Raw genomic sequence first — 12,872 nt, forward strand, 5'->3', positions numbered from 1 at the left:
TGCTATAATTTCCCGAACCAAAGCCTCTTTTGAATCTTTAAACTTTATTCCCAACTCTCTGTCGATCTGTAAAGTTTCTTTCGCTTCCTTTTTTTGTCTCGGCCATATTGCTTGTAAGTCAGAATCTGATAGGGATATTCCTTCAGGCTCAATCAGTTCTTCCTCATTTTGCATATTCTTTTGATTTTTCTTGTTTCGATCGTTTCTACTCTTCCTTTGGGTATCTGTGAACTTCTCTTGAATTCTTTGAAGAAAACTATATTTTTTTTATTTTCCCATCCTTTTGTCTCTGGTTCTACCTGGAATTATGCGAGAAAAACTCCTCCCTTAGTTGTGTTGACAAGCAAGGTCTCTGATCCATATTCTTCTATTCTATCCCCGATTTGGGTTTCCATCCACCCAGTCTGCCACAGGCCCATCCTGTTGGACTTCCTCTCCCTTGGTTCTTATGATAACACAATTGTTTGTTAAGCCCATATTAACCACATCCTCCACCGCCTTTGACTGTACTGTCGAATCTTTTGAAATATCCACTTATTCCTCATTAACACGAGCAGTATTAATTATTTTCCAACTGTCATCTTCTGACTCTCCCTCATTGTGTTTCACCTCTTCATCGATCTGCTTTTGTCCCTTCCCCAATCCATCATTATAATTTCTCAAACCCATAATTACTTCCTCCCCTATATTTCTTTCCTCCTCATCCTCACCCGACAAGTAGCCGCCTCTAGGTAAATTCCCTATACAACATAATTGATTGTCTTCTTCCTCAAACCACCTCTGAGAATTCTTCTCCTTTGATGAGTCCACTCTTCTTTCTACCGATGATTCAGAATCTACAGCAACTACTTCTTATTTTTCTTCTTGTTTTCGATACGATGAGTCACATCTACTTGTGGAATATTCCACCACTCTAATCCTAAATATATCTCTTCTTGCTTCCAGGTCTACCACTTCATCAATTAATTATTTTCTATTAGTTTCTATAAGGATGGACATCTCTTCGCAACCCATTTCTTGAAGTGCGTTTTCTCCCAACGCTAAGCATTCTTCCCATAGCTCTGCTATTCTCTTAAAAGTACTATGGTTCCAGGAGTGAAGCGACATTCCAAACACTTTAATCCATGTTACTCTTTCCGACACTCTGTATGATTCTGACCAAGGTTGAACTTCTTGAAAAACTTCATTTAAAAACGATCAGTTATGTTCCTTTAAGATTCTTTATAACTCTTCATCATCTATTTGGAATAAGAAATCTCTCCCTCCCAAAAACTTGGTCTTAATTTCTCCTAGGCCTCCTGCTCGTAATATATCTTCTACTTGGCTTGAAGAGAAAACCGTCACCATCGTTCCTACGAGGAACTTCTGGAGCTTTCGAACAACTTCCTCGTCTATATTCCCCTATATTACTCTACTCCTCCTTGCTTGATCCTCCGAGCTTTCCTTACTAACGCCTTTTCCCCGTTCTGCCCTATTTGTAGTAATGGAAGTTGATGGACTGTTTTGTTTCCAATTTTGGTTCTTGGCTCTATACCGAGCTTCTTTGACTGATAGTCGATATCCAAATATCCAGAATCCATTTAATCTTTGGATTGCTCTAACTGTGTCTTCTCTATTGGAAAATCTAACAAAACCAAAGTGTTTTCCTGTTCTATCATTCTTCCTTGGTATATAAGAACTAATCACATCTCGATGCCTCCCGAAAAGTTGTCTCAACCCACTCCAATGATATCTAGGAGGTATGTTTTGAACAAACAGTGTTACTATCTCGCCTTCCTTCCCTAAGCTTTGATCCGCCGTTTGAGCTTTCTACATAGGAACCCTTTGAAAAATGAAAATTGAACCCCATGTCATCCTCATCTTATGTTGCTATTCAAAAAACAATTCTATATTTAAAATTAACTTAAATTTTATGTATAAATTTAAAATGTATACATACCTTTATATTGTCGATAACATTTGGTTCTATATTTTTCACTCGTACTAGGACAGAATTCTCAATGGAACAATCTTCATTTCAACATTTTTGGATTAATTTCATTATTAAGGCTTAAAACTGAAAATAATAATCTGAAATTTTCGAAAAAAACAAAAATTAGATTAAAAATGAAATGTTAGTTCAAAAAAAATATTGAGCACATTCCAAATAAACAAGACCATCATTATTTGTTCTTACGTTTAAATTTCTTTTAATTTTCTAAACAACTAACACAAATTTAAAATTTTCTAAAATTTCAGCATAAATATATCTAACGTCATAAAATGGAAAAGATAAAAAAAAAACATATCGAGTATAATTAGGCGAAACATATAAACAAATTTACTAAACAAAAAACACATTTAAAAATATGCGGATAATTAACCATCATCATTTCGTCGACACCATCATCAAATCCAGATTTCTTCATTAAATCCCAGTTCCCCAATTCAATCAAAAACCTAGAAATTTCAATGTAAAAATGGCTTACATCTATAGCTGTAGAGAGTGCGAAACCGATCTGAACCTAAGGACGTTCCATTTATTCCCTTCGGATTTCTACTTCGAGGCGGGAAACCACGACACCCTTTCTTTCGCCATGATCGACGAGAACAAGTTCAAATTCGTAAAAGAAAACAAGTTCAAGCCCTTTTTTGAGACCATTGAATACTGGGAATTCAACGGAACAGAATCAAGATTAGGTGCTATAGTTGTGGGAAACTCTTGGGTCATATTTACGACGACGGTCCTCCTCTCAGGGATAGTCCCAATCAATGGTTTTTGGGGCCGAGTCAGGTGATTCCCAGAGCTCCTAGGTATCGGTTCAAAATCAAGGCGCTTAAGATCACAACTGAAACTTGATTTTTTTTTACGAAGATTGAAGTATCTGGGTTTTGTGAATTCTTTTGTTGATTTGTTTATATGTACGTGTGATATATATCTTATATGTGAAGTTTAATTACTCCATTTGATTAATGTAATATATTTATACAAGAAACCAATATTGTCATTTTGTTTAATTTATCAGGCAAAATTTTTGTGAATACCATGCGTTTCCAATGCATGGAATATGGGAGACGCAGTAGCGTCATAACCATACAATTTTTTTTTTGTTAGAATAAATTATAAAATTCATAACTGAATTTTAAATGTTTTCGTATTTTCATTGAACTTAATACATTTGATTTTTTGTCATTGAACTTAATACATTTGATTTTTTGTCATTGAACTTTACTCTCTCCCCTATTTTGGTCACTCCGCCATTAAATAATTAACAGCATTAAAAACGATGTCGTTTAAAAAACAAAATTTTCATCATAACGATGTCGTTTTGCATCTATATAACGGTCCATTTTAACGTCACTAACGATTTAACTACTGAGTGACTAAAAACATCCAATGTATGGATGTTGAGTTCGATGAGGAAATTAAAAATATTTAAAGTACAATAAGTGAAATAAGAGAATAAAGTTTAGCTACTAAATTTATAATTTACCCTTTTTGTTAGAATTGGTTTCAACTTAGAGAATATGGGAGACGCAATGTGATCACCACACGCAAATTTTTTTGTAAGGGTAAATTATAAAATTTATCATTGAATTTTACTTTCTCTCCTATTTTGCTCATTGAATTTTAAAAGATTTCAATTTCCTCACTAAACTTAATATATTTGATTTTTTTTATCATTGAACTTTATTCTCTCTCCTATTTTGATCACTTTGTCGTTAAATAGTTAACGGCGTTAAAAACGATGCCGTTTTAAAAAAATAAAAAAAATTCACTTTAACGATATCGTTTTGTATCTATATAATTGTTCATTTTAATGTTGTTAACAATTTAACGACCGAGTGGTAAAAAACTAATGTATTAATTTTAATGAGAAAATTAAAAAGACTTAAAGTACATTGAGTAAAATAGGAGAGAGAGTAAAGTTCAGTGATGAATTTTGTAATCTAACCTAACAAAAATTTTGCATGGTAGTGACCACAATGCGTCTCCTATATTCCATGCATTGGAAACGCATGGAATTTCATTAGGTTTACATGCATCGACCACTATACGTCTTAACCTTTATTGTAGTAAATACATTATTCGAGCAAAATAATTTTTGCCAATTTTGTCATGTTGGTTACCATTACTTTTACGTACAAATGATGTGATCTTGTTTTTAGGTTTATGTTAGCCAAACGAAGATGTTTTGGTATACAAGAAGGGAGAGAAGTGAAAAAATATCCATTTGTTTTAGGTTCAGTGGTATATTAGGATTTTATTTTTTAAAAAGAAAAATTAATATGACTCATGTATTCGTTTTATACTTAATGTGATTAAAAAAAGAAAAATTAATGATTAAATGTGCTTCATCAGTCTTGAATTCGAGCAATTTTATTTATAGGATGTGCATTGTTAATAGTTAAATTTTTTTTTGAACGGATACTACCTTATAATCACGTTAGACTATTCAAAATAAAGAAAAAAAACAAATCAATCCAACAATTTAACTAACAAAACTACAGGGTACAAACTTTTGTACTTTAAGCTATATCTAATTATTTGAGTATAGGATGAATACTATACAATATTTGTTCAAAAAACTTTTAAACATTTAATAATAAACAGTCATATTTAGATATTTTACTCAAACTAAAATATCGAGGGATAATAATAATCTCGTTACTAATTTTGAATATCTGATTAAGATTTTCTAAATAAAAATAATTTATCTAGAAATTGAGAACTGAATGTCATTGACTCCGTCATAAAATGGGAAGAAGTTTTGAAAAGGCAAAATTCGGCTATAGCAAGTTTAATTAAGTTGGTCGTAAACGAATTTTCTAACCATTGACGCATTTTTGAAACTTTGCAGAACGCCATCGTGAGCTCGGTTTTCCTCCATAAAATTCCATTTGCTCTGACCAAAAATCTTAAATTTAAGAAGCAAAATTGGCTTCCATCTACAACTGTAGGGAGTACGGAATGGACCTTAACCTAAGAACAACCCATTATTCCCTCCAGATTTCAACTTCAAGGCGAGAAACAAGGGCACCCTTTCTTTCGCCATGGTCGATGAGACCAACTTCAACTTCTAGAAATAAGACAAGTTCAGGCCTTTCTTCAAGACCATTGATTACTGGGGAACCCACCGGAACAGAACCAAGATCAAGTGTAATAGTTGCGGGAAACTTGTGGGTCATATTTATGATGATAGCCCTTCTCTCACATATAGTCTCGGTCAATGGCATTTTGGGCCCAGCCAGGTGATCCCCAGAACCCTTAGGTATCGCTTCAAGACCAAGGCACTCAAGATTATCTCTGAAACTTGAAGAATTTTTCATGGTTGAAGTTTTTGGGTTTTGTGGATAGTTTCAATGGTGGGTTCTCCTTTTTGTGCGCTTATGTTTATGTATTTATGTATGTATACATCATATATGTGAAGTTCGATTACCCTATTCAATGAATATATATTAGACTGTTATTAGAAGAGTACATATGTGTCGAGTAGTTAGCCATTCTGTTAGTGGTTAGCTAGTTTGTTAGATAATTAGTTGTGGATTAACTTATTGTACAGGTTTGTGCAGCTTGTATAAATGATGTATCTGTTGATGAATGAAAACATCTATCCTTTATGTGAATTCTCTATTCATTGTGCTTCCTAATATGGTATCTTTCGCTGAAGGTCTTGGGTTTCTTTTCCAAGCTTTCGTTGTTGCTCATATTTTTCATTGGTTTTGGAGTTGTCCAAGGGCTTCTCGCACAAGAAAGTTAATGGAAACATCAGCTCATTAAATACAACATGAAGAGATATATAAATCCTTCCATCACTCACAAGACACTGATAACCCTTATGTTGAGGGCTAAACCCCAGATACGTGCAGGATTGCGAACGAAAAGATAACTTATGGTTTTGAAATGGCCTCAAATGTGGAAAACATTAACACCTAAACACTTTCAATGTAGAATACTCAGGCTTCTTGTTGTACATCTTCTCAAACGGTGACATCCCTTCAAGCACCTTTGTAGGTAAACGATTGATGAGATAAACAACAACTATCATTGCATATGGCCAATATTGAATAGGCAAGGACGCTTGAGCCAACAGAACAAGAACAAGACCAAGCTCAACTATATGGTGGTGTTTTTGTTCGACAACACCGTTCCGCTCCGATATATGAGGACAAGACAAACGATGTACTCTCCCAACCTTGGCAAGCAACGCAAAAAATGTACGATATTCTACGCCCCAATCCTTTTGAACAACTTTGATCGATACTCCAAATTCATTTACTAAAAACGTATGAAACAATTGAAACATTTATAGAGCTTAATCCTTATCTTTTAGTAGATAAATCTATCACGCCCTCAGAACTTTCATGCCCAAATCGTCAAATTATCAGAGTTAAGGTTTGACGGGTCGTGCGGCCTTAGACGTTTCTTGGTCTTCTCTGCGACTAAGTAAGCCTTACCCAAGCCTAGTGAGCATACAAACTCACAAAGGTTGGAACCAAGACCTCAAGGTTTCTAGGATTGCATAAGCTTTAACACCAACGTGGCTACTCCAAACCACCAAGGTTGAACTATCATGTGGAAATGAAAACGCAATTGTGGCCACTCCTAACCACCAAGATAGGCAACAACACAAAGAGAATGAAGAACAAAGAACACTGAAATTAGAGTAAATGCCTCAGAGATTTTATTACTCTTTCCCAAGAGAATGGAGAATGGAAGAATTGATGATACAAATGAGAAAGAGAGGTTGTCTATTTATAGTTGAGATCCCTATAAATCAATGGCCCAGATCGTTTTACACCAACGGATAAGATCTGTCTAATTAATAACAAATCCCTTAAATCAAAGAATTATAACCCAGTCCTACATAATTACATCCATTAGTAGGATTTTTTTCCTTGGATAGGTGTTCACATCGGATATGGTAAGATTCTTGATAACTCTATAAAAGGACTTATTTTCTAGTCTTTTCACTTAAGTTATTGCTCGTCTAAACAAAGTATGCACAACATTTTAGTTGTATTTAGGTTATATTTGTTTGTGGTGGATAAGTTTTGCTTCGGTAAAATTTATTTGGTTTGACTGATGCTGCTGAGGAGAAAGGGTCAGTGTGGATCGTGTATCTATAGGAAATTTACTGAGGAATAACATCTCAGTCGCAATAACGTAATTTGTAAGGGCCAATGGAATAGAGAAGTAAAAGAAAGTGAGGAACAGATTTATCTCGCCAAGGCAAGGTTTATCTGGAAAGTATGAAGCGGATATGACAAAATCGCCTATGTCACATGCAACTGTATGACTTCCTTCACGTGCAAGCAAGCCCTCAAGAATCTGACAACAGCCAACCGACTTTCCTTTTTTAGCCTGGACAAGACAATAATGGGTATCTAGGGAATCTTTACTTATGCGAAACCCTAGGAGAATTCCCTTTATAAATACCTAGCCATAGCCGCCAAAATTAGGCATGGAAGTTAGAAGAACTTTACTTGAAGTGTGAGCGAGCAACTGCAGTGCTTCCCCACCGTTTACCAACCGACCTTCCTTGGTGTCATCCATAGCCAGACTATAGCAGAGCGGTGGTTAGGTCTCGACAGAGGCTGACCGCCATGGCAGGTGATGTGTTGATCAGAATTGTCATGACAAAGCCCCCGGTTTTGGGAGTCGTTATTCCTTTGTTCTTAATTTTTTTACGTATTTTGGGTTCTATTAAAACGATGATACTTGGTTAACTTTTTGATAACACCATGAATTGTCTTACTTGGTGTTAATCTTGGTTTTGCCTAAACAATTATTTTATGCTTTATGAATGAAGAATTATGATTCTGCTCATGACTGTTTTGTTCATTGTTTGAATATTTTACCTTGACATTATAAGAGCTTTGAGAGATCTTCTGGGGTCTAGGTGAAACATGTCTTGGCAATGTAAGAGCGTCGAGAGATTGCCTTTTGTCTAGATATTGATTCTTAGATTCGAGAGAATTAAGATAAATCTACGTGAACAATGGAATGGATATAGGATGGTGATGTTCTAACTTGTCTACCTTAGAGATAAGGAGCGAGTTTCAATCGACTAAAAGGGATAAACGCTTAAGTAGGATAGACAACGACTATAGTTTACGCCGAGAGGTATTGCTACAACAACAATCAGCCAAACTAAGGGTTGTAGTTAACGCTGAGTAGTATTACCGTAGCAACCGTCTAAGAATACTTAGTAATTCTTTCGGGCAGCTTAAGCATGTCATAACAATTCATTCTTGACTTAGAATAATTGTGTGTCAATACAAAAGATTTGCATGAGTGTTCTGTGATAAGTATGAATATGTGAGGTTGTTTTGAATATATTTGAATCAACGTTTATCTTTGCTTCATTTATTTTATTTCGATAGTTCTGCATATTTATTTTGTCTTGACCAAACTTTTCTGCAATCATACTTTGTAATATTTTCTTTATTTATTATTAATAGTTTTCTAGTTTGACAAGATAGTACAAATTAGCTTGTGACAACTAGTTCTGGTTGTGGTGAAGCTTAAAAACTTTAGACCAATCCCTGAGTAGACGATACTTCACTTACCATGTATTACTTGATTCGATTGTGAATACTTGCACATAATTGCTTGCCTTAGCATATACATTTACAAGCAATCAATTATACCACAATATCTTCCTGATTTTGTTTTCTCTTTCCATATTTACCAAGCTTCTGTGATCATCTTCGGATATGATGCAACTTTCCTTTTCTGCACGGCCAATATGAATGGGCTCCACAACATTCTCCAAGTGATGGGCCAAGTCTGGTGATATTGGCAAGCCCAATATCTATTTTGAACATCCCTGTCGGACACTTGCAATAATGTCTTGGCATGCCCGACACTCTATCTAGAACTTTCATGTCGGAAACTTGCACCAATGTCTCGGACCCAAATTAACGGCCTATGACACTTTCCCCACCGAACTTAGCGACGGCCTCATCGCTGTACTCAATAATCCTGGGCAACATCGCCTTGGATGCTTCTCAATGTCTTAGCTTTTTGCGGTCATCCCATATGAACTTCTTGCCTTGGATTATGTTGCATGTAACTTTACGATCTCTCACGCCATACTTCACATCAACTTGGTTGCCTTTTGATGCCTCCACTTGCTCACACCCCTATAAGGACTCGACCTCCCCATAAAGGTTGTGATTGCTTCGGCTCTTGCCTCCAAGTGATGAAATGGGTTAACACGCCCACAAGTACACCTCCATCGTAGGAAATCTTTCCTACAAGTCTTGATTTATTGTCTTTAGTGAGCGTAGGCCGAGCAAGACCTAACATTTTTTGCCTTGTCACGCCCTCGGAACCTTCAAGCACAAACCGTCAGAATATCAGAGTTAAGGTCTGACGGGTCGTGTGGTCTTAGAAGCTTCTTGGTCTTTTATGCGACTAAGTAAAACTTACCCAAGCCTAGTTAGCATGCAAACTCACAAAGGTTGGAAACAAGCCCTCAAGGCATCTAGGATTGCAGAAGCTTTAACACCAACGTGATTACTCCAAGCCACCAACGCCGGACTATCGTGTGGAAGTGAAAACACAAGTGTGGCTACTCCTGGCCACCAAGATAGGCAACAACACAAAGAGAATAAAGAACTAAGAACACTGAAAGTATAGAGTAAATGCATCAGAGCTTTATTACTTTCCAATGAGAATGAATGAATGATACAAATGAGAAGGAGAGACTCTCTATTTATAGTTGAGCTCCCTCTAAATCAATAGCCCATATCGTTTTACATCAATGGTTAAGATCTGCCAAATTAATAACATATCCCCTAAATCAAGGAATTACAACCAAATCCTACCTAATTAAATCTATTAATAGGATTCTTTCCTTGGATAGGTGTTCACACTGGATATGGTAATATTCTCCCACAATATCTTCCTGATTTGTTGCCTCTTACCATATTTACCAAGCTTATGTGATCATCTTCGGATTTGATGCCACTTTCTTCTACACGACCAATGTGATCGGATCCACAACATTCTCCAAGTGATGGGCCAAGTCTGGTGATCTTGGCAAGCCTGATATCTATCTTGAACATCCCTATCAGACACTTGCACTAATGTCTTAGCAAGCCCGACACTCTATCTTGAACCTCCCTGTCGGACACTTGCACCAATGTCTCAGACCCAAGTATACTGCCCGTGATACTCTCTCCCACCGAACTTAGCGATACCCTCATCACTACACTCGACGATCCTAGGCATCATCACCTTAGATCCTTCTCAATGCCTTGGCTTATTGTGGTCCATCCATACGAACTGCTTGCCTTGGCTTCTATCGTATGTAACTTCACGATCCCTCACGCCATACTTTACATTAAATTGATTACCTTTCGATGCCTCCACTTACTCTCGTCCCCCCGTAAAGACTCGACCTCCCCATAAAGGCTGTGCCTATTTTGGCTCTTGTCGCCTAGTGATGAAATGGGCTAACACGCCCACAAATACACCTCCGTCATAAGAACTCTTTCCTACAAGTCTTGATTTATCTTAAATTGGACACCCTGGCCCTGCAGTAAAGTCTTGGATCCCTTCTAAACTTTGTTTCCTCTACGGAAAAGATTAGGTCTTACTCGACCTACACTGACTAAAGACAGCAAATCAAACTCAAAAGAACACTAGAATAGTATTGAGATGTGAATTCCCCTTTGATTTCATTGACATTTACTCAAAATTGTGTTAGCCCTTCTTACTCCATGAAGTCTGACACTCCTCGCATTGAACCCTTGTCATTGGAGTTCTTTGCGCCACCATGTATCGACACTTTTCCACTGAAAAGTTTGATGCCTCTTCTTGCCTCTTCCCTTCTAACACAAAGGTTGGAGCTTATTTCTCACCTTACAATTGTGTAGTTTCTCCATGGTTGCCTTGTCCCTCAATATATTGGCCCCCTTCAACTCTTGTCTATCAGTATTGAAGGATTGTTCTTCACTTGAACATCCTTGGTAATCCCCTCCTTTGACCCTTCTTTTATGATGGTCTCTATTGCCATGTTCTCTACACGAACATGCTCAGAAAACTCCTTGGACACAGGAAACTCTTTCTCCACTTGACTCCCACTCGCCTTGGCAGAAACAAATCTTATTAAGCCAAGTCTCAACGCCTCTTCGATATTGGGTTTGTCATATTCTCTAGACAACTCGATCCTGGGTTGATCCATCACCTTGGATGACTCGGCTCCCCTCGTGTAATCTTGCAACACCTCTGGCATCTTAAGTTAGTGACCCTTCGTTTGCTCGACTCTTACCCTCGACTTGTGCCAAGTCTGCACACATCTTCTCAGATCCACCATCTGGTTCATCATTGAGTGGAATTTCTCTGCCACTCGAGGAACAACATTCCTCATCATCTGACTTGCCTTCTTCATGGAATCTTTTGCCGCTACTCTTGGCTTTCAGCTTTGCTTTGGAAGTCTTGTTCGTCTTGACTTCAAGTTCTTTGATGGACTCAGGGGATGTCAAGGCTTTAGAAAACTCCTTGACTTCCTTTCGCTCTAACACTTTCTTCACCCATAGCTTCAATCCGAACATGAAGGTGAAGAACCCATATTCTTCAGTCAAACTCGGGACTTTGAGCATGAGTTTTCTAAATCAGGTTACATACTCCTCAAGTGTCCCTTTATGTATGAGACACCTAAACTTGGACCACGCCTCCAATCTAGCATACTGTGAGCGGAGTTGCTCACCTTGCACCCTCGGCTTGACGACTTTATCTCTTGCTATCGAACCGAGTTTTTTTCTGTGCTCAACTGCTTTGTCACATGCAGTCTCGTCATGTCTCGATCTTGGATTAACTACTTGAGAACTTGTAGTCGCACCATGCTTCCTCCTTGATTCAGCTACTTTGGAACATGTAGCCTCACCAAGTCCTTCTCCTGATTTGATTGCTTGGACACTCACAATCGCATCGGTCTTTTCTATGGGTTCTGCTGCCTAAACATCAATAGCCGCTCCTCGTCTTGTTCATTGCTTGACCGCATTGACTTCCTCAATCAAACCAAGTCTTTTCCGTAGCTTTACAGTTTTAACACTTGCAACCATGTCAATTCCAGTTACTTCTCATTCTCTCATCCTCTTCATGATGGTTGTAAGGCGATACTTCTTAGGACATCTTTAATCAAGTGAGGACCATCACAGAAGTAGCACTTCAGCTTTTCTTTTCTCGCATTCTTCTTCATACCGGACTTAGCCTTGCTATTTTTTCCTGATGGCTTTCCTTGGCTACGAACAATACATGGCTCACATTGTCCATTCGAAGAGCTTTATCTACCATCTCCATGTTGTACCTTTTCTCGGTCTCCCCTACTATTCCACTATCCATGGCCATTGGTTTCAACGACACAATGCTAGTCAGCTTGTCTCCTACAAGCTTGGTCAGTTTTCCGGCTACAACTATGGCCTTCTAAAGTCTCTAGGCATCTCCTTGCTCTCCCCCGAGTATCACCCTTGGTCTAAGTCCCTCCAAGAAGGTCTTGAGCACACCTCATTCACTCATAGCTCCCTTACATATGAGTAACTCCCTCTTGAGCTCATCTACCTCGTTTCTCAAAGTCATCACATCGACATCATGGGCATTACTCCCTCGAACCATCTCCAACTCATTCAGAACTCAGTGCGTCTCATCCTTGAACCTGTCCTCCACAGACTCTAATCTATCAAGGCGGGACTCCATAACACCAGGGTCTCATTGTCCTCATCCTTGACTTTTTTAACTCTCTCAACCTTCTTTTCCCACAAAGTTGAGATCTGCTCTAACTTGATGAGCCTCTCTGCATGGAAAGCCAAACCTTCCATCAAATAAGCCCATTTTTCGTAAACTGTTAGTTCCTCTTCTTATTTCTCATCAAGATTCTCAT

General features: G+C 37.7%; 2 pseudogenes; both read left to right on the forward strand.

Moving 5' to 3' along the window:
- The first annotated feature begins 2,425 nt into the window (after window positions 1–2,425).
- Window positions 2,426–2,868, forward strand: LOC120195445 (annotated as a pseudogene).
- A 1,870-nt stretch (window positions 2,869–4,738) lies between these two features.
- Window positions 4,739–5,298, forward strand: LOC120195335 (annotated as a pseudogene).
- The last annotated feature ends 7,574 nt before the right edge of the window (window positions 5,299–12,872 follow it).

This window comes from Hibiscus syriacus, unplaced genomic scaffold (genome assembly GCF_006381635.1).
Source record: "Hibiscus syriacus cultivar Baekdansim isolate YM2019G1 unplaced genomic scaffold, ASM638163v2 tig00117012_pilon, whole genome shotgun sequence".
Taxonomy (NCBI): Eukaryota; Viridiplantae; Streptophyta; class Magnoliopsida; order Malvales; family Malvaceae; genus Hibiscus; species Hibiscus syriacus.